Genomic DNA, 19,595 nt, shown 5'->3' on the forward strand with positions numbered 1-19,595 from the left:
AAAGGGTTGTAAGAGACTGGTTTACTCACATAAGCAGTGCCTTTAAGAGGTAGGAAAATCTTCAATGTATACATCTTTTCTGGAACAGAGCACTTGGAGATTTAACAAACCCCACAGTAAACATGAAAATTAAACCTATAAACATTCAGGCAGTATAAAAAAAGCTTTCCATTCATAGATCTCAAAAGCATATTACCAAGCTGGTCAAATATCATCCTCATTTTACCAGGGGGAAGCAACTTGTCCAAGGTCACTCAGTAAGTCAATACAGCAGCAGAAACTGCAAGTAAAACCCAAGTTTGTTTCACAGACATATGTCCTGTCCATTGGACCACACACTTAAACAGATAGTTAAACAGTGTTACCTCTGAACAGTTAAGTAAATAAGATTGTTCAATGGGGTATTAATTAGGTTTAGTACAAGTAAATTAAGAAGAGAAATTTAGTCTATCAAGAAAATCAGAATAGCCAACTTTAGAAACTGACAGTCTAAAAGTCTTCCAAAAAAAAAAAACAAGTCATGAGACAGCCAAAGTGCACCCACTTTTTGAAGCAAACTCAGTGATGAAGGAGAAGCAAGTTTTCCACATATGGTCACCAAAATCTTTTAAAATGTATTTTGAAAAGGGACCACAGCTATTTTTATTTGATTGACGTTCTGCTGTAAACCAGCACAAAGGTAAATACACAACTGTCTTGAATTTTATTGGTTTAAAAGAGGTTCATGGCAAACTTTCTCTCCCAACGTAATGGGCTATAAAGACTATTATAACATTAGTCGTATCTGATTAAGTATTTTTTCCAGAATGAAAGGCAAAGAACAGTTAAGAATTTAATGTTTATAATTATCTATTAACTTAAATGTACAAAAACATTTTCAATAGATGTACTGTATGTTCTAGCAAAGCTGAGGAAAGACTTCCATTACTATGTCCAGTTTTCTGAATTTGTCATTCTGAAAAGATTCCTCTCTGGGCTGACATTTGTCATGCTTGTTTATAAAAAGCAAAAGGGGCAGAAGAAGAGTAGGAAATTTAAGCAAAAGGAGAAGGTCAAAGTTGAGTTTTTCAGAGAAACCTTAAGAGAAGCACGTTTGCTTCTAGGCAAAGTTAAATACAAAATTAATGTAAAATCGTAAGTTAAATCCTTTTTAATTGGGAACTAGTCTTGTTATAACAATCAAAAAAATTACTTATTGAGTGATTCACTGTTTTTTGGGGTTTTTTTGTCACTAATAGCATTGGCATAAGCCTATTTTATAATGAAAAGACAACTGGTATGTTGTTATTTCTTGGAAGGTGGCAGCATTCTGCTTTGTGCTTAAAACAAGAAAGGTACAGTAATACCCTAGCACAATGCACATCTTGTCATGTGTTGTTGTTTAAAGTACAGTTTTTCTTTCTAAAAAGAAAAACTAAAAATAGTAGTGTGGAGTTCCAAGTTTTACACTTCGTAGCTTTGACACTTTATAGGTTAAATATTTGCTGCCAATCTTTAGTCTAGTTAAATAGCCATTTTGAGTGGTTTTTGTTAGTAGCTCAGTCACTAAGTTTGTTCAGAACGCTTGGATTTACTAACTGGGCCTAGGGTGACCAGATAGCAAGTGTGAAAAATCAGGACAGGGGTGGGAAGTAATAGGTGCCTATATAAGAAAAAAGCCCAAATATCAGGACTGTCCCTATAAAATTGGGACATCTGGTCACCCTAAGTGGGCCTGGTGATTTACAGCTTTTAATTTAACAATTTAATCCAGCATCACCGCTTCTTGATAATACTTTATCTCTATTACCAAAAGAGAGTAGCTATCTCCTCAGTCTTCTCTGCTATGAAGAATGATGCTGAGAAGCTAAATAAATGATTTCTATACAATGCCCTTATCGTCATTATTTGCTCCCTTTAGTTCCTGGTGATCCTGCAATCCCACAATGTTTTTCAGGCTTCCTGGTGATCATATTTTAAAAATTTCTTGTTTTTATACCGTTAGCTATTTGCTCTTGAAATTTCATCTTAGACCCCCCCTCCACTCCCCAATTTCTCTTCAACAGTGCCTGTTAGTCTATGTTCCTTTTTATTGGTTTCACTGGAGTTAGATTTCTAAATTCTGAAAGACTGTCTCGGCTTTAATAAAAGACAATTACTCACCTTGTAACTGTTGTTCTTCGAGAAGTGTTGCTCATGTCCATTCCATTCTAGGTATGTGCACACTTCCCTGCATGGTTACCAGAAATTTTTTCTCTTTAGCAGTATCCATAGGGCCAGCTCCAGTGTGCCCTGGAGTCCCGCACACATGCCACGGTATATTAGGCGCCGTCAGTTCCTTCTTGCTGTCAACTCCAACAGCAAGGATGGGGAGGCAGGTCATGGAATGGACATGAGCAACACATCTTGAAGAACAACAGTTACAAGGTGAGTAACTGTCTTTTCTTCTTCTTCGGGTGCTTGCTCATGTCGATTCTATTCTAGATGACTCACAAGCACTACCTAGGAGGTGAGTTCGGAGTTTACCAATGAGTTGTTCACAGCACCGCTCTGCCAAAGCTGGTGTCTTCTCTCGCCTGCTGAATGATGGCGTAGTGGGACGCTAAGGTGTGCACCGACCATCATGCAGCGGCTTTGCATACATCTTGAATGGGCACCTGTGTCAGGAATGCCACAGATGAGGCCTGCGCGCTGGTCGAATGGACTGTGACATTTCCCGGAAAAGGAACCTTCACCTGCCCATAGCAGAACTTAATGCAGGAGTTATCCAAGAGGAGCTCCTCTGAGTAGAGACCAGTCGACCGTTCATTCTGTCAGCTACCGCCACAAAAAGCTGCGTAGGCTTACGGATCGGTTTTGTCTTCTCAATGTAGAATGCCAGGGCTTTTTGCATGTCCAGCATGTCCCATCTCTGCTCTTCCTCCGAAGCATGCGGCTTTGGAAAGAAGACTGGCAGGAAAATACCCTGATTGAAATGAAACTGGGACACTACCTTGGGCAAAAAGGCCGGGTAGGGCCTCAACTGGACCTTGTCCTTATAAAGACTGTGTAAGGTGGCTCTGAGGTAAGTGCCCTAATTTCAGATACCCTCCTAGCTGAAGTAATGGCAACTAGAAAGGCCGCCTTCCATGACAGCAACAAGAGGGGACAGGTTGCCAAGGAGAGAGGACCAAATTCAGATCCCTAACCTGGAGGTAAAGTCTCTCTATAGCCTTCAGGAACCTAGCCGCCATGGCATGGGAGAAAACTGACCTCCCTTGAATCAGTGGGTGGAAGGCTGAAATAGCTGCTAGATGCACCTTCAACGAGGCAGTAGCCAGGACCTGAGGTTTAAGGTGCAGCAGGCAGTCCAACACCATCTGGACTGATGCCTGATGGGACACCACTCCCTGGGATGCGGCCCAGCATGTAAACCTCTTCCGTTTGGCTAAATATGACACCCTGGTGGAAGGCTTCCTGATGCTAATTAATATCATCTGCACCTGAAACGAACAAGCCTGCTGCTCTGGGCTCAACCACTCAGCTTCCACACTGTCAAAGGCACAGAGTCCAGGTCCGGGTGCAAGAGTCGTCCCCGGTCCTGAGAAAGGAGGTTATGCCAACATGGCAACTCCGCAGAGGGAGACAACCGACAGCTCCAGTAGCATTGTGAACCAATGTTGCTGGGGCTTCATGGGTGCTATGAGGGTGGACATTTGCCTTGTCCCTTTTGATTTTTAACAAGACCCTGTGAATCAGCGGAATGGGCAGGAAGGCGTACAGAAACTGCCCAGACCATGGAAGGAGAAAAGCATCTGACAGCACTTCTTTGTCGAGCCCGTGAATGGAGCAAAACTGACGGCACTTCTTGTTGAACTTGGAGGCAAAGAGGTCCACTTGGGGAAAACCCCACTTCTGGAAGATCACATTGGCTACCGATGAGTGGAAAGACAACTCGTGGCGAGATAAGAATAACCTGCTGAGGAGGTCCACCGTGGCGATCTTGATAACTGGGAGGTATGAAGCCATGAGGTGAATATCATGACCTGTTGCTAGATCCCACAGACACACTGCCTCCTGACAAAGGTCTGAGGAGTGGACCCCATCCTGCCTGTTGATATAATACGTGCGGCAGTGTTGTCCATCAGGACCTGGACTACCTTGCCTCTCAAGAAGGGAAGGAACACCCCCCGCATGCCAAGCAAATCGCCCTGAGCTTCCCTAATATTTATGTGCAGTCCGCAGTCCTCCTTCGACCAGCTCCCTTGGGTACTGTGACCAGAGTTGATATGTGCCCCCCCCCAGGTCTGAAGCGTCCGATACCAGGGTAACTGAGGGGACTAGATCTGCAAAGGGCATCCCTTCCACCACTGACCGGGAATCTAACCATAAACTCAAGGAGACTAGGACTTGAGGAGGGCACAGTGACCACGCTGTCCAAAGAGTGTCTGTTTGGGGTGTACATGGAGGCTAGCCATAACTGGAGCGACCTGAATCTCAGACGTACGTGACGCAGCACGTAGGTGCATGCTGCCATATGACCCAGTAACTGCAGGCAGGTTTGTGCCATCATAAGGGGACAGGCGCATAGGTTTGTGATAAGGTTTGACATGGCCTCAAACCAAGCCTGCAGTAGGAAAGCCTTGTCCCGCAGAGAGCCCCAATGAATTCTATTATCTGCTGCACCAGTGTTAATGTGGACTTTTATTCATATACCAGCAGGGCCAGGCCCAAACTAAATTGAGACTGGTTTGGACTTGAATCTGAGACCTGCCCCTGATCAGCCAGTCATCCAAATATGGATAAATCTGTACCCCTTGATGCCTGAGATACACAGCCACAACCACCATGCATTTTGTAAATACCCTTGGGGAGGAAGACAGGCCAAAGGGAAGGGCCATAAACTGGTAGTGAGAACGACCCACCAGAAAGCGGAGAAAACACCTATGGCAGGGAATATTGCAATATGGAAATATGCATCTTTCAGGTCAAGGGCAGAATACCAGTCTCCTGGATCCAAGGAGGGGATAATGGAGGCTAGGGAGACCATGCGAAACAGTCTTCTGGATGGACTTGCTTAGCCCCCGCAGATCCAAAATGGGAGGCATGTCGGAGCTCCAGAGAGTGATGCAGCCATTGGGGGGTCCCATCAGGGCCTTCCCCTTTGAAATCGGTGCTTTCCCTTTTGTCTGCTCCATCCAGGGCATAGGCATTGGAGGCAAGGGCCGGGCCACCAAGTCTCTTGCCACTTGAAATGCCTCTGGTGTCGACAGCACCACAAGCTGCAGAGGCCCTCTTCCACTCCCCGGAGTGGGAGGTGGCTCTCTCTCGGAGGGCTTAGGGCCCTTGACAGTGAGCACTGCTCCTGCTGAGTCTGCTCCATCTGCTGAACCTGTGGTGGTTCCGCGCTTGATCCCGCGTCCTTGGTCGTCTTTGGTGTGGGGGAGTGATCCCTTTTCAAGTGTTGTTTCTTCTACTTGTTCTTTGATGGCGAAGAAGAAAATCAGTGCTGTTGGGGTTCCAGTGCCGGAGGGGCGCTCTGCACTGACGTGGTACTCAGCACCGAGAGGGAGTGGGACGGCTACGAAGCTGGTCTTAGGGCAGCCTCCATCAGTAAGGTCTTCAGACAGATCTCTCGCTCCTTCTGAGTCCATGGTCTGAACGCCTTACAGATTCGGCACTTGTCCTTCCTGTGCAACTCCCCCAGACACTTCAGGCAACAGTCATGGGGGTCGCTAAGTGGGAAGGGTTTGTCACAAGACTTACAGGGCTTGGAATCTGGAGATTGGGGCATGTCCTGCTGCCTGGTGGAAGCCCCTAATGAGTCTAAACCTTCACTACTAAACTATTAAAACTATTGACTAACAAACCACACTAACTAATCAATTAATGACTATTTAAGGGAACACAAACACTAAACGCCAAGAGGCACTTGCATTAGCAAGCAGAACACAGTTCCAGTAACCGTCAGTGGCGGAAAAAAGGAACTGAGGGGGCGGAGGTGCCTAATATACTGTGCCATGTGTGTGGGACTTTAGGGGGCACCGGAGCTGGCCTTATGGATACTGCTAAGGGGAAAAAAATTCCAGTAACTGTGTACAGAGGTGCGCAAAAGCTTAGAATGGAATCGACATGACATGAGCAACTCAAAGAAGAACCGCTTGAACCTTGCAATTTAGCCATACTGGTTTACTTCTTGCTTTTTTGCTTCCTTTTTGTTCAGAGGTATGCATGTGTTCTCAGACTATTGTTTCCTTATATAGCATCCATGCCAAGTCTAAGAATTTTGTTTTCTTTACTTTTTACTGCATGGCCTTTTTGGCTAGCTTCCTTGTTTTATTGAAATCTCACTTTTTAAACTTACCTTTCTTCCCCCCTAGTCACTGACATTTAAATTTCATTATTTTATGGCCACTATTACTTAATGGCTCAGCAACTGCTAATTCAAGCATTTAATAAACTACTATACGCTTTTCAAATTAATCCTTTAATTCAAAATATACAGTTTTTAGAAAACTTCATTACCCCTGCTAGAATGGAAATCCTAGAGCAACCTGAACTACGATGGAGAAGCTAAGCCACCATACAGATCATATTATTAACTCTCTTTGACATCAGTTGCCACTCCATCCAGCACCTCTGTAGTGGCTGTAAGATTTTCTATCAAAATTATTTCATTATTAAGTTTAATTAAGTATCTCGTCCTTAGGATTGTAAAGAAAGTCACCTGAATGACCAGAAATAGGACCACATGACAGTCAGCAGAAAGAGAGCCTGACATAATTGTTTTGAAACCTTAGTTTATAAAATTGTTCTCCATGTGAAGACACTTACACTGCACCAAAAGCAGTTTGCATAATCGGAGCCTAATAGTGTCAATTGCTCTCATTTGTCTCAATGTTTGAAAACTCTAAAGCATAATGATGATAGGTGAAAGAGGAGAAGCACCCAGAAGGGGCAAGGAAAGTGAGATATAAGCAGTGTTCAATCACACACCCAAAACACACTTCACTGTCCATAGCCATTGAAGATATTTTGGAAAAATCTAATTTATTTTCACTATCTATGTTGTGTTTGGAACTTGATTCATTATGGATGTATAGAATACTCAGTTTAATTTGTATAGCTTTTGGTTTGTTTCCCCACCCCCAATAAGTGTCTGAAAGATATATAGGCAGAACTGTTTCTCAGGGCTGGTCTACACTAGAGAGTTTTGTCAACAAAAGTCAGCTTTTGTCAACAAAACAGTGGAGGTGTACAGACTAAATTGTTCCTCCTACCGATGCAACTCCCCTGCTATGCCGACATTAAAAAACGACCTCAACAAGAGATGTAGGGCTTATGTCAGCTTATGCAATGCAGTGTCACTGCGTCCCTTACATCAGCTGCGGGACTGTCATTCTTGTCAATTTCACTTCTCCAGTTGGTGAGAAAGCCCCCCCTGAGAGGTTGGTCTCCAAGCCCCCACCAGGAGTTGGGGCAACTTCGTCAATTTCATGGCTGAGCTGTGAAATTGACAAGGCCGCCTGGTTCCTGGTGGGGAACAGGTTAGAAGCCGGGGCAGCTGGACCCCTCTCCAGCGGCAACTCCTAGCTTCCCCCGACTCCCAATGAAGAATAGGAAGGGGAGAAGCCTGGGGCTGGCTCCCAGAGGGAAACAGAGAGCGGGGAGGGGCAGCCCACTGGGAGGCCAGGAGCCTCGGGGGCTCTCAGGTCCCCACACTGCCTCTCTTAAGTCAGTGGAAGTGCTTCTAGTGAAGGACACACTCCACCCACCCAAGGAGGGTAGTGTGGACATCAGTCACCGCAGTAATTAACATAAATATGTCGACTTATTTTTCTAGTGTTGACAAGACCTAACTCAAGCCCAATACTGAAATTTTGGGAACAGAAATTGATCATTGGTGACATTTAGTGCAAATTAAAAAAAACATAAGATGATCAGCTTTGTCCTCATTCTGCAGTTCCAAAGAAAAAGAAGCAGTGAGCTGCACTTAGATTTCAGGTCACAGTGTGGTACCTCTGAATTGCTCCTTGGAAATTAGTAATGCTTGGAAATGAAGTACTGAAACCCTACTGCAAGATATTTTAAGGGGAGTTTGGTAAAATATTATACTCTATAGCCTTCCTGTTTCAAGGAAACAGCGCAACACTGGTTACTGATCATGCCTAATGTTTTTAAAATAATGGCACTTCTGACAATTCCCTATATTAACAGAGGGTATAAAGCAGTGAAAGTTTACTTCAAACAGTCTATTCTACCTCAAAATCCTGAGTAGTTCAGTTTAATGATTGGACATCTAACTTAATGAATGCCAGTGAAAATGAGGTAGGATCAGAGGCTAAAATAGGGAAAGAAAAAGTTAAACATTTCTTAGACAAGTTAGATGTCTTCAAGTCACCAGGACTTGATGAAATACATCCTAGAATATTCAAGGAGCTGACTAAGGAGATAGCTGAGCTATTAGCAATTATCTTTGAAAAGTTATGGAAGACGGGAGAGATTTCAGAGGACTGGAAAAGGATAAATATACACAAAAAAGGGAATAAGGGCAACCTGATGAATTACAGACCTGTCAGTTTAACTTCAGTACCCGGAAAGATAATGGAGCAAATAATTAAGCAATCAATTTGCAAACACCTAGGAGATAATAAGATGATAAGTAATGGTCAGTATGGATTTGTCAAGAACAAATCATGTCAAACCAACCTAATAGTTTTCCCTGTCAGGGTAACAAGCTTGAGGATGGGAGGTGGAGGGAAGCAATAGATGTGGTATATTTTGAGTTTAGTAAGGGCTAATCTACACTTACAACGGCACAGCTGTATTGGTACAGCTGTGCCACTATAAAAGCGCTTGTGTAGTCATGTTATATCGACGGGAGAGAGCTCTCCCACTGACATAATAAAACCACCTAAACGAGTGGTGGTAGCTTTGTTAGCAGGAGAGTGTCTCCCACTTATGCCATTCACACCCTGAAAGACAAAAGTTTTGCCGGCATAAGTGCTAGTGTAGACAAAGCCTAAGGCTTTGATACTGCATGATATTCTCAAACAAAGTGGGGAAATACAACCTAAATGGATTTACTATAAGGTAGGTGCATAAGTGGTTGGAAAACCATTCCCAGAAAGCAGTTAACAATGGTTCACAGACAAGCTGGAAGGGCTGATCGAGTGGGGTCCTGCAGGGATCAGTTCTGGATCCGGTTCTGTTCAATATCTTCATCAATGATTTAGATAATGGCATAGAGAGTACACTTATAAAGTTTGCGGATGATACCATGCTGGGAGGGCTTGCAAGTGCTTTGGAGGACGTGATTAAAATTCAAAATGTTCTAGACAAACTGGAGAAATGGTCTGAAGTAAATAGGATGAAATTCAATAAGGACAAATGCAAAGTATTCCACTTAGGAAGGAACAGTCAGCTGCACGCATACAAAATGGAAATGACTGCGTAGGAAGGAGTACTGCGGAAAGCATCATTCAGAGATCTATTAGCAAGAGAGTTGCAAGCAAGACACGGGAACTAATTCTTCCACTTTACTCCGCACTGACAAGGCCTCAATTGGAGTAATATGTCCAATTCTGGGTGCCACATTTCAGGAAAAACATGGACAAATTAAAGTCCAGAGAAGAGCAACACAAATGATTAAAGGTCTAAAAAATATGACTTATGAGGGAAGATGGAAAAAACTGGGTTTGTTTACTCTGGAGAAGAGAAGACTGAGGGGGACATGAAAGAAGTTTTCAAGTACAGAAAAGGTTGTTACAAGAGGCGGGAAAAAAATATTCTCCTTAACTTCTGAGCATAGGACAAGAAGTTGAGTTCAGGAGACTTGACTAAGATCTCTAGAGGTCCCTTCTAGTCCTACGATTCTATGATTCAGAAATAAACTCACAGGACAGGTGCTCACTCTTCATAACCATTATTCCTTCCTGTTCCATTCCTCTTTAGGGGTTGAGTGATAAATGTTGTCTAATTCATACTCCTTCCACTAATTCTGGATGCATTCTGAAGTTGGAATTGTCTGGTTTTGCCAATGGTTGTGGGGGAAGGTGGGTGAAAGTAATAGGAGATGCCAGTAGTCAGACACTTACCTTCATGTGACTCCCTTGGCGTTCCCATTGCATATTGTCCCATTTTCCTTGTCTATTGAGAGAAGCAAAGCTCTGCACTGTAAGCCACAGCAAAAAGTTTGGAACTGGAACAAGTTTTCCATTCGTAGCATTTAACCTGGAAGGGAAAAATTAAAAAATAAGAAAACAAGTGTTCTCTGATGCCGTTTTAATCATGTGGACAAAAAGGGAATTTTACTCAATGTAATAGAGAAACAAATTACTTAAAAAAAATAGTATACATATATATGGATGGAGATAAGAGAGAAGGTCTCCTTTTTAACCTTTAGCTTAGTGGTTAGGACACTTACCCGGGATGTAGAAAACTACACTTCAATCCCCCCGCCCCCTGCCTGATGAGAAGGGATTGAAAATAAACATTCCCCATGAGTGTCCTAACCACTGGATTATTGTGTGATTCACATTCTCACCCAACTAATATTTCTTAAAGCTATTCCACTTTAATTAAATTATTAGAGAGCCACATCAGAATATCCCATAGTCCAGTAGTTAAAGCTTATCTGAGATGGAGAATCCCTGTTCCGATCTCTTCTCTTCAGGCAGAGAGGGGACTTGAATCAGGGTCTGCCATTTCTCAGGTGAGCACCCTAATCACTTGGCTAAAATTTATAAGGGAGCAGTCCTCCTCCTCCCATGCCAGCCGGTGTGTGTGGAGTTAGGCACCCTCTGAGCATGCCCACTGCATCAGGCCCCACAGACAAGACAGATCAGGGAAACACTTATCTTCCCCTGGTTTGAGGATTCTTCCAGGGCTTATATGTGAGATAGACATCAAAATGCCTAGAGTGAGGCAGCAGCATGCATGCCCACAGGCAGAAACTCAGATGCCTATGGAACTTTTACAACAAAAATTTAGGTGTTGAGTGAATTTAAACACCTATACAGTTAAGTGACAGCGATGTAACACCCCTGCTAGGCTGACATAATAAAGCCACCTCAACAAGCGGCATAGTGATTTTTGCGATGTAGTTAGAGCGACGCAGCATTAGTGTACACTGTGCTGGATTATGTCACCCTAATTAGCCTCCAGGTGATGTCCCACAATGCCCATACTGATGACTCTGGTCAGCAGTTCAAACTCTACTGGCATGTAGGTACACAAGTATGCACCCATCCCCCATTTAAAGGCCCAAGACTTTTTAAAATTCTTCTTCCTGTTTGCTCAGCATGCACAGTTCACACAGCATCTTCCCAGCTGACCATAGGACCTTCCACAGCAGACACTTTCCTGCATGGAGTACACTGGAGCTGTTGGATCTGCTGAGTCTATGGGGGAGAGGAGGCTGTGCAGTCACAGCTTTGCTCCAGCTGTAGGAACTTTGGTACCTACGGGCTGATTGCTAGTGGCATGCAGGAGAAGGTGCATGAAAGGGGCATACAGTAGTGCCATGCTAAGAAAGATCAAGGAGCTGAGGCAGGAATACCAAAAGGCAAGGGAAGCCAACCATCACTCCGATGTGGCGCCAAAGACATGCTGCTTCTACAAGGAGCGGCATGCCATCCTCGGCGGCGACCCTATCTCCACCACCAAGAGTCCCATGGATACTACGGGAGGACTGGAGACAGTGGCCAGCAGACTCAACCCTGAGGATGAAGTGGTGGATGAGGAAGTGGAGCTGCAGGACGATGTGGAGCACACAACAGGGTCATCCAGAGGCACAGCAAGTCAGGACCTCTTTTCGACTCCAGAGGGGTCTAGCCAGCCCCAGCATTCTGGCTCCGATGCACATGATGCAGCAGAGGGTAGCTCAGATAAGTGCTCATTTGCTTTGATACTGCACAGTGAGAGGTGATTGAGCTCTCATATCTCTCCTCTACCATATAACAAAGTATAAGGGACAGAAATTATCAAACAGAGCCTGTGCATCTATGTACTGGGGCATAGCGGAAAAGTTTGTTAATGTACATGGGGATGTCCCGGAAATCCTCCATAGAGATCTCTAGGAAACTTTGCTGTAGGTATTCTTTAATCCTCTGCCAAAGGTTCCTTGGCAGAGATGCCTTATTTTCCCCCCCCGTCCCTACCCTAGAGGACACCTAGCTTTGCCACCCAGCAATTATTTCTGCAGGGACCAGAGCAGCACACAGGTGAGCAGCATACAGAGCCGGTCTGAAGCCACATACATGCAGGAGATGCGACCTTGCATTCTGGGTTACCCTTAGGAGTGAGATATCAGGTTTGATTACCCTAGCCCGTGGAAAAGGTACCAATATTCAGAATAGTCTCCCTAGCCACTTGTAGTAACCCCCTTCACAAACCACTCTGTCCCTTCTTGCCATTTCCCCCTTGCAACCTCCCACCCCAGGCGAACTCAACATATTTGGGACTCATGCCGAGCTGTATGCTAGCCAAGGGACAGTGAGAAAGACGTGTGTAACTTTTATAATTCACAGGTATGAGCTCACTCACAATACTGTCTCCGTGTATTGTTTCTTTGCCTTCTGCAGATGTGCCCTTGAGGACCCACTCCTCTACACTGGCAGAATGCCTCCATGAGATAAGGTGGCAAAACCAGGAGGAGTAAGGAGGAAATATTTTGCGAAGTGCTGCAGTCAACAGATACACCACATAGTGAAACAAGAGCGTGGAGAGAGACAATTATTGAAAGACTCAGACTGGATAGCCTGAAAAGGACACAGGGGAAGGAATGGATGATAAAGCTCTTGGAGGGCTAGACACAGATGCTGAAGTCCCTCATTACACTGCAGTCTGAGCACATCTGTGCACAACTCCCCATGCAGCAAATACAGAACTTCGTTCCATGTCCTCCCCAAACTACATTCCTCGCATGTTCCCAGCCCCTCACAGTACCTCATGCACTCCATACCTAGGGATTGGTTTCACAATGAAAGCTGGAGTTACATACAGTTGTAAGAGCCCTAACCACGAGACTGCTCCTCATTGTCATGTGCCCCGTTTGACCAAGAATTTCTGTTTTGTCCTGTTGTTAAACTCGCGTCTTTGAAATATAATGAGTCTTTATTTGTGTCATACACGTCAGTCATTGCTAACATTAAAAACAGTGGCTATAGGTAGGAATATTTGCTTAGTACAATTAATGCTCAGGAAGCAAGCACTACAGGGGTAATTCAAGGCGGAAAGTAAACAACTGCCTAGCCGAATGCATCACATAAAAAGACATTACTGGGAATCACTGTCAAAATGCTCCTTCAAATCCTCCCTGATTTGAATAGCCTCCCACTATGCCACTCCAACTGCCCTGGTATCTGGCTGTTCAAAACCAGCAGCCAGCTGATCAGCCTCAGCAGTCTACAGCCTAGAGAAATTTTTCCCCCTTTGCTTTGCAAATATTATGCAAAGTACAGCAGACCTCAATGGCCATCAGAATATTTTCCTCATTGAGGTCTAACAGGCCAAAAAGACAGCACCAGCGACCTTTTAATCAGCCAAAGGCACATTTAGAAGTCATTAAGCACCTGCTGAGCCTATTGTTGAAGCGCTCATTGCTGTTGTCGACATTCCCAGTGTAAGGTTTCATTAGCCACAAGAGCAAGGTATAGGCAGGGCCTCCAAGGATCACTATGGGCATTTCCACATCCCCCATTGGAATCTTCTGGTCTAGAAAGAAAGTCCCAGCATGTAAGCTTTCTATACAGTCCAGTGTTCCAAAAGATGCATGCATCAAGCACCTTCTCTGACCACCCCACATTGATGTCAGTGAAACGTCCCCAGTGATCCACCAGCACCTGCAAGCCTACGGATAAGGAACCCTTTTGGTCGATGTACTCCGTTGTAAGATGGTCTGGGGCCAAAATTGGGATATGTGTTTCATCTATCATCCTGCCACCTAGTTAGGGAATCCCACTGCCTCAAAGTCATCAATTATTTCCGGCATATTACCAAGAGTCACAGTCTTTTGTAGCAGGAAGCAATTAATGGCCCTGCACATTTGCATCACTGCAACCCCCACCATGGACTTTTCTACTCCAAACTGATTTGAGACTGACTGGTAGCAGTTCCACATAGCAATTGCCACTCGCTTTTCCACAGTGAGGGCAGCTCTCATTCTGGTGTCCTTGTGCCACAGTGCTGCGGCGAGCTCCGCACACAGTTCCAGGAAGGTGGATTTGCGCATCCGAAAGTTCTGCAGCCACTGCTCGTCATCCCCTACATGCATCACAATGTGATACCACCACTCAGTGCTTGTTTCCTGAGCCCAATACTGACTCCACCATGTGCAGCTGTTTCGTGAATACCAGCAACAATCTTGAATTATTTGTTTCCATGGCACACAGCAGATCAAGCATTATCGATTCATTTCCTGTTTAGCAGCTCATGACATACTGGAGGACCAACTACGTTGTGTTCATAATGTTGCATTCATGACACTCATCACCAGACTAGTCAGCAGATCAGGATCCATGCTGTCAGGCAGAGATGGCTGGCACACAGTTTACAAGAGCTGTTGAAAAACAGCATGAAACTAAGTCGGAAGCCCATAGAATGATGGGATGGAAAGAACTGCATCATGGGATGGCAAGCACACCCCCAGCATGCACCCATGATCCATTCCCAGTGCTCCCAGTGGCAGAGGGTGGCAAGTTGCACAGTGGGATAGCTACCCACGATGCATCAACAAAGAGCATTGGAAGAGCAACAACTGTAGACACACACCGTTGACACAAGGAGTGTTGCATGGATATGCACAACCAGTGTAATTAAAGTGGCTTATGATTGTCGACATAACTTATGTTGACTTAACTCTGTAGTGTAGACATGGCTGTAGGTGCCTAAATCTCTATCTGGTCTTATGGCCCTGCAGACACACGATTACTTCTGTGAGCAGAGACAATCCCATTGAAGGCACTGGGAGAGACAATGGTAGTGGGATGAGACTTTCACTTCAAGGTGACAGATTCAAAGTTAGCCCAGGTTTGTAATCATAAAGGGCCTGGCTCCTGAGGTGTGCGGAGCACCTATTTGATAGGTACTTAATAAGAATGCATCCAGTGTTAAACAATGATAAGGGAACATCTGAGATCAGCTTCGCGATTTGTACAATACATAACAAGACAGAGGGTTAAACAATGTCCTAGTTGCCAAGGGTGGTACTTAGCATAAATCTTAATATATCTGTGACATTTACTATTCCATGTAAATTGAATACAGTACTACAAAACGTAACATTACTCAGACTGTCATGGGGACAAATCCATTTCAGAATATTTTGTGAAAGCACTGTACTAAACCTCTCACAATGACCATATCCCAAGACACATGCAAACTTCAGAGTAAAAGATGTTATCGCATGTGAACATAGGTGCCACACAACCATACTGATTTCATCTTACCCCTCACTACTTCCAACATTTCCTTGTGTTATCATTGCCTCCTGCTGTCTGGACTTTATTTTCTAAGACCCCATGCCCATGTACGGCATTATATAATTAACACAAATATACTGTTTCAAGCAGCCAGCCATTTCATTAGTGCAAAAACTAGCACTACTGATCTCCGGTGCGTAAGTAAGAACTATGCACACAAATGAAGTCTTGCTGTATTTCACTTCCTCTCACATAATCCAAGTCTAGAACTAATCTCTGCTCTGATAAAAGAAAATAAAAGCTGTAAGTCACTTACCCTCCCCTACGCATTTTGTTCTGAAGTAACTACAGTGCCTACAGCTTCCCCTCAGGCCTTTCCTGATGGACCCCTTTGGGATCTAAGCAACCCCCAGCCAGACCCCGTTCTGACTTGCACTTCGCTGGCTCACATGGGCACAATTCCCGTCCATCACAGCTGAGTCACGTTGTTGAAGGGCAAGCATAAAGAAGCTCCTTTGGTGCCCAGGAGCCCGGTCCCCAGCACGGGCGGGCCAGCCTGTTTCACTGGCACTAAACGTGCTTTAAAAAAAAAACAACCACATACCCACTAGCCCTGCCCCCGGGTCCTTCGGGAAAGGAGAGGCAGAGCCGTGCACAAAGGACCCAAGGGCAGGGGACACATTAAACCCCCTACAAAGGGCTGCCGAAGAGGGGAGACCAGGAGCTGCCCAGAGGGCTGGGAGCGGCTCTCCGCAGCCCCACCGCCTCGCCCGCAGCTAGCACGGGGAACGGCGGGAGGGGGCGCGAGGCAGGGGGCACGCGGGGGACCTGAGGCGAGGCTGACAGGAGGCGGGGGAACAAAGGGAACCTGAGGGGGGGGGAGGGGGAGAAGGGGGGGACCTGAGGGGAGGCCGGGGGAGGGGGAGAAGGGGGGGACCTGAGGGGAGGTCGGGGGAGGGGGAGAAGGGGGGGACCTGAGGGGAGGCCGGGGGAGGGGGAGAAGGGGGGGACCTGAGGGGAGGCCGGGGGAGGGGGAGAAGGGGGGGGGAGGCCGGGGGGCAGGCCGGGGGCAGCGGGAAGGGAGCGGAGGCAGGCCGGCCGGGAGGCGAGGAGAAGGAACAGTCTGAGGTAAGGGACCGGCTGTAGCGCGCTCGGCGGCGGCAGAGGCAGAGCCTCGCACCTGTTCCCCAAGCTCCCAGTCCTCGCGCTCACTTACCTGAGCGCGGACGGGACGGGGCGGCCCGCCCGGCCCTACGGCCACCGTCCACTCTCAATCCGGCCTGAAGCCCAGCCCTTCTGGCCTCCCATTGGCGCCACCTGTTGCCATGGCGATAGATCCCGCCCCCTCACTGCTCGGCGGTATCAGCCGGGCTTTTGCGGGGTTTCATTTCCGGCGCGCGCGCAGCGGAAGCGGATCGCGGAGGCTGCTGGGAGTTGTAGTTTCGGCTCTCGCGAACCCGGCGCCAGAGAGTTGTGAGGAGGTCGGTGTCGGGGACCTGGGACCAGTCTCTCTCCACCCGCGGGAGGCTCCGGGCCGATGTGTGCGTCGCGGGCGGCTCGTGGCATCTGCGTGTGTGCGCGCCGCGGGCAGGGGGAGCTCCGCACCGCGGAGCGGCTGTGAGCCGGTGGGGGGAGGGGAAAGGAGAGGAAGGGGGGGGCTGTGCGTTGTGATGAGGAGGGGGAGGAGGCTCGGCGCCTCTGTGTGCGGCCGGGATGGGGCGCTCCCGTGTGCGGCGGGGAGGCGGCCCTGAGCCTGCAGGCGGGGGTCAGGTGTGTGTTGGGGGGATGAGGGGGCAGGGCGAGCCTGTGTGAGGTGCGGAGGAGCGGGGGGGGGGGGGGCAAGCAAGGGAAGCCGGGGGGGAGGGGGGAGGAGGCGAGGGGGGGCCTGTGTGAGGTGTGAGGGGAGCCGGTGGGGGGCAGGGGGACCTGTTAGGGTTGCCACCCGTCTGGGTTTTCCTCAGACAGTCCCGTTTTTGGCCTTCTGTGCCCGGGTGCCAGAGACGTGGGGGAGGCAAGGGGAACCTTTGTGAGGGATGGGGGGCACGTGAGCCTCGGGCTGGGTGGGGCGAGGGGATCCTCTGTGGGACTGGGAAGTTTTCAGAGACGTGGATTTAGCAGCTGAGCTCCAGAGGCAGCTGTTCACTTCTGGGAATCTCCTGTGAGGCTGAGTTGCCAGAGGAGAGCCCTGGTTCGATAGAGCTGGGGAAGTTTCTCGAGCCTGGTGTCTCCTCCTCAGTGCTAACAGCTGCAGAGGGAATAATGTTGTGGGGAATGGAGGAGATGAGAAGGTCCCAAGGTTGGTATCTGGAATAGGAAGCAAAATTGGAAAACTGACTCATTTTTCCTGCAACCCCACTGGTCCTGAGCCCTGCGGTAGAGCCTAGTTTCCTGACTGTACATGCAACCCACTTGCCTAGTGCTATGTCTCCCTTCCACTCCACCACTCATTCATTTTTTGTTCTACTGGGGCCACTAGCAGTGTGGAACTGGGCTGCCCACTGGGGCCACAGATCTGGATTCTACAATGGGCTGGCTGGGTAGCAGGTGCCAGGGAACATTGGGAACTCCTACTGCTAACGCTACCCCAAGCCGCCTACCAGCATCAGTTACATTCCAAAGCCTCACTAAACTTAGCAGCAGAAATCCCAGGGAACCAGTGCTCCATCGGCCTATATGGCAGAAATTAAAAACAGTTCTTTGAGCATTGCCTGCATGGATCCCCACTTTAGGTGAGGAGCAAGCCTTGGGAATTTTTGAATATCTGTGGGGGATGCATGAACTCCCTGCCTGTGTCCTTGTGACCTCCCCTCATCCAATGATGTATAAAGGGATGCTACTGCAGCTCAGTTCTTTCTGACTGCTATTGGCAGTGAGCAAGAGCTCTGAAGTGTCAGTTGCTTCTTTGTGTGGCCTGTTTTCCCTTTTTTTCCTTTTTGAAAAACAGCTTTTCCTGTATATAATTATAGATTTGTTTATAGCCAGGAATAGTTACTGGAGATGGCCAAAAATCCTAATGATCTGTTGGGCATTCAGTTTCTGGGCTGCTCTTGTGCTGTTGAGAGTCTGTCTAAAAATTACTAAAGTCAAGTTTGCTGGCTTCAATCTGTGCCTCTGTTGTAATTGTATTAAGTCTGTCATCAGCTTACGTGTTTCATGCCTGTTCTGCTTCAGTGTGAGCATGTCTCATTCTGCTGAGTCGGGTTCTAATGTTCTATCAAATGCTGGCCCTGGAAATGCTTCAGCACCTAGAAACTCATCTTACATTGCTGATTCTAAATATCCCATTGAACTGCCTGCTAGGAGTCCCTCAGCCTCATGGTCCCATTCTCCCTAAAAACCAGTGTCATGTCAAAAAGAGAGAAAAGCTCCCACCATTAGCTCAAAATCAAGCCTTTTTAAGTCTCTCATTATCATTCTTCTCCTTCAGCAGCAAAGATGAAAAGAAGCCATGAGACCACCATCATTGTGGGTCTTCCTTGATGTCTGTGTCTTCAGCAATGGCTGGTGGCAGCATTGAGTGTCTTGGGATTTTCCACCTTAGTTTTGGTTGTTCTGTTATCCATGATGGCTTTTGGTTCAAGATCTTCTGTGTTAGGGATCTTGGCATTGAACCCTCCAGTTCTAGTGCTGGATCTAGCTGATGAACCTTGGTGCCAAGTGCCTCAATGCTGATTATATCTATCCAGGTTGTTGTCTCTGTGCTGCTGCTCGATACCCAGTTGCTGGGTGGCTAGATGCAGGGTTTGACTGCCCTAAAGCTTTCTACGTCATTGAGAGGAAACTTAGTCCAATAGAGGGACCACTGGACTATGAGCTCGGCTCTGACATGCTCTGTAATCTTGAGCAACTCGCTTAACCCCTCTGTCTGTGCTCCTGTTCCCCTTCCACCCTTCATCTGTCTTGTCTGTTTAGACATTCTTGCCGCAAAGGACTTACAATCTCTTATGTGTTTAACCAGTGTCTGGCATAATGGGAGGTGCAGGCATCTCATTTGAGGATCTCTTTATGCTACTGTAATACAAATAATGAATAATTACTTGACATTGATGGTGTTCATGAATTGAGTTTATTTGTTGCTGAGTCTCTCTGGATCTCTGTTCACTGGCTCTAACATCTCCTTCCTTGGTGCTGAATAGTGACGCATCCCTCTTTCTCCTTTCCACGTTTCCTGTGTGCACTGTCCTGGTGGACTTAGTCTTTAGAGCCAAGAACTAT

General features: G+C 46.8%; 1 protein-coding gene and 1 long non-coding RNA gene across 4 annotated transcripts in view; one reads left to right on the forward strand and one right to left on the reverse strand.

Moving 5' to 3' along the window:
* Window positions 1-157: 157 nt before the first annotated feature.
* Window positions 158-16,658, reverse strand: LOC137150567 (uncharacterized). The gene is made up of 3 exons (XR_010919027.1): window positions 16,597-16,658; window positions 10,056-10,191; window positions 158-280 (listed from the first exon to the last, which is right to left on the reverse strand). It is a non-coding gene; the product is annotated as an uncharacterized lncRNA (long non-coding RNA).
* A 123-nt stretch (window positions 16,659-16,781) lies between these two features.
* DHX30 (DExH-box helicase 30) overlaps window positions 16,782-19,595 on the forward strand; it is a 44,896-nt gene continuing 42,082 nt past the window's right edge. The window contains exon 1 of one of the 3 annotated variants that reach the window (XM_067544511.1): window positions 16,782-16,861. The gene's annotated coding sequence lies outside the window, so the exon portion shown is untranslated. Of the gene's footprint in view, window positions 16,922-17,137; window positions 17,151-19,595 lie in introns of those variants that run through there. The other 2 variants (XM_067544512.1, XM_067544513.1) reach the window with 2 other exon arrangements.

Source organism: Emydura macquarii, unplaced genomic scaffold (assembly GCF_026122565.2).
Source record: "Emydura macquarii macquarii isolate MOO-44397 ecotype Brisbane River unplaced genomic scaffold, CSIRO-AGI_Emac_v2 contig_973, whole genome shotgun sequence".
Classification (NCBI taxonomy): domain Eukaryota; kingdom Metazoa; phylum Chordata; order Testudines; family Chelidae; genus Emydura; species Emydura macquarii.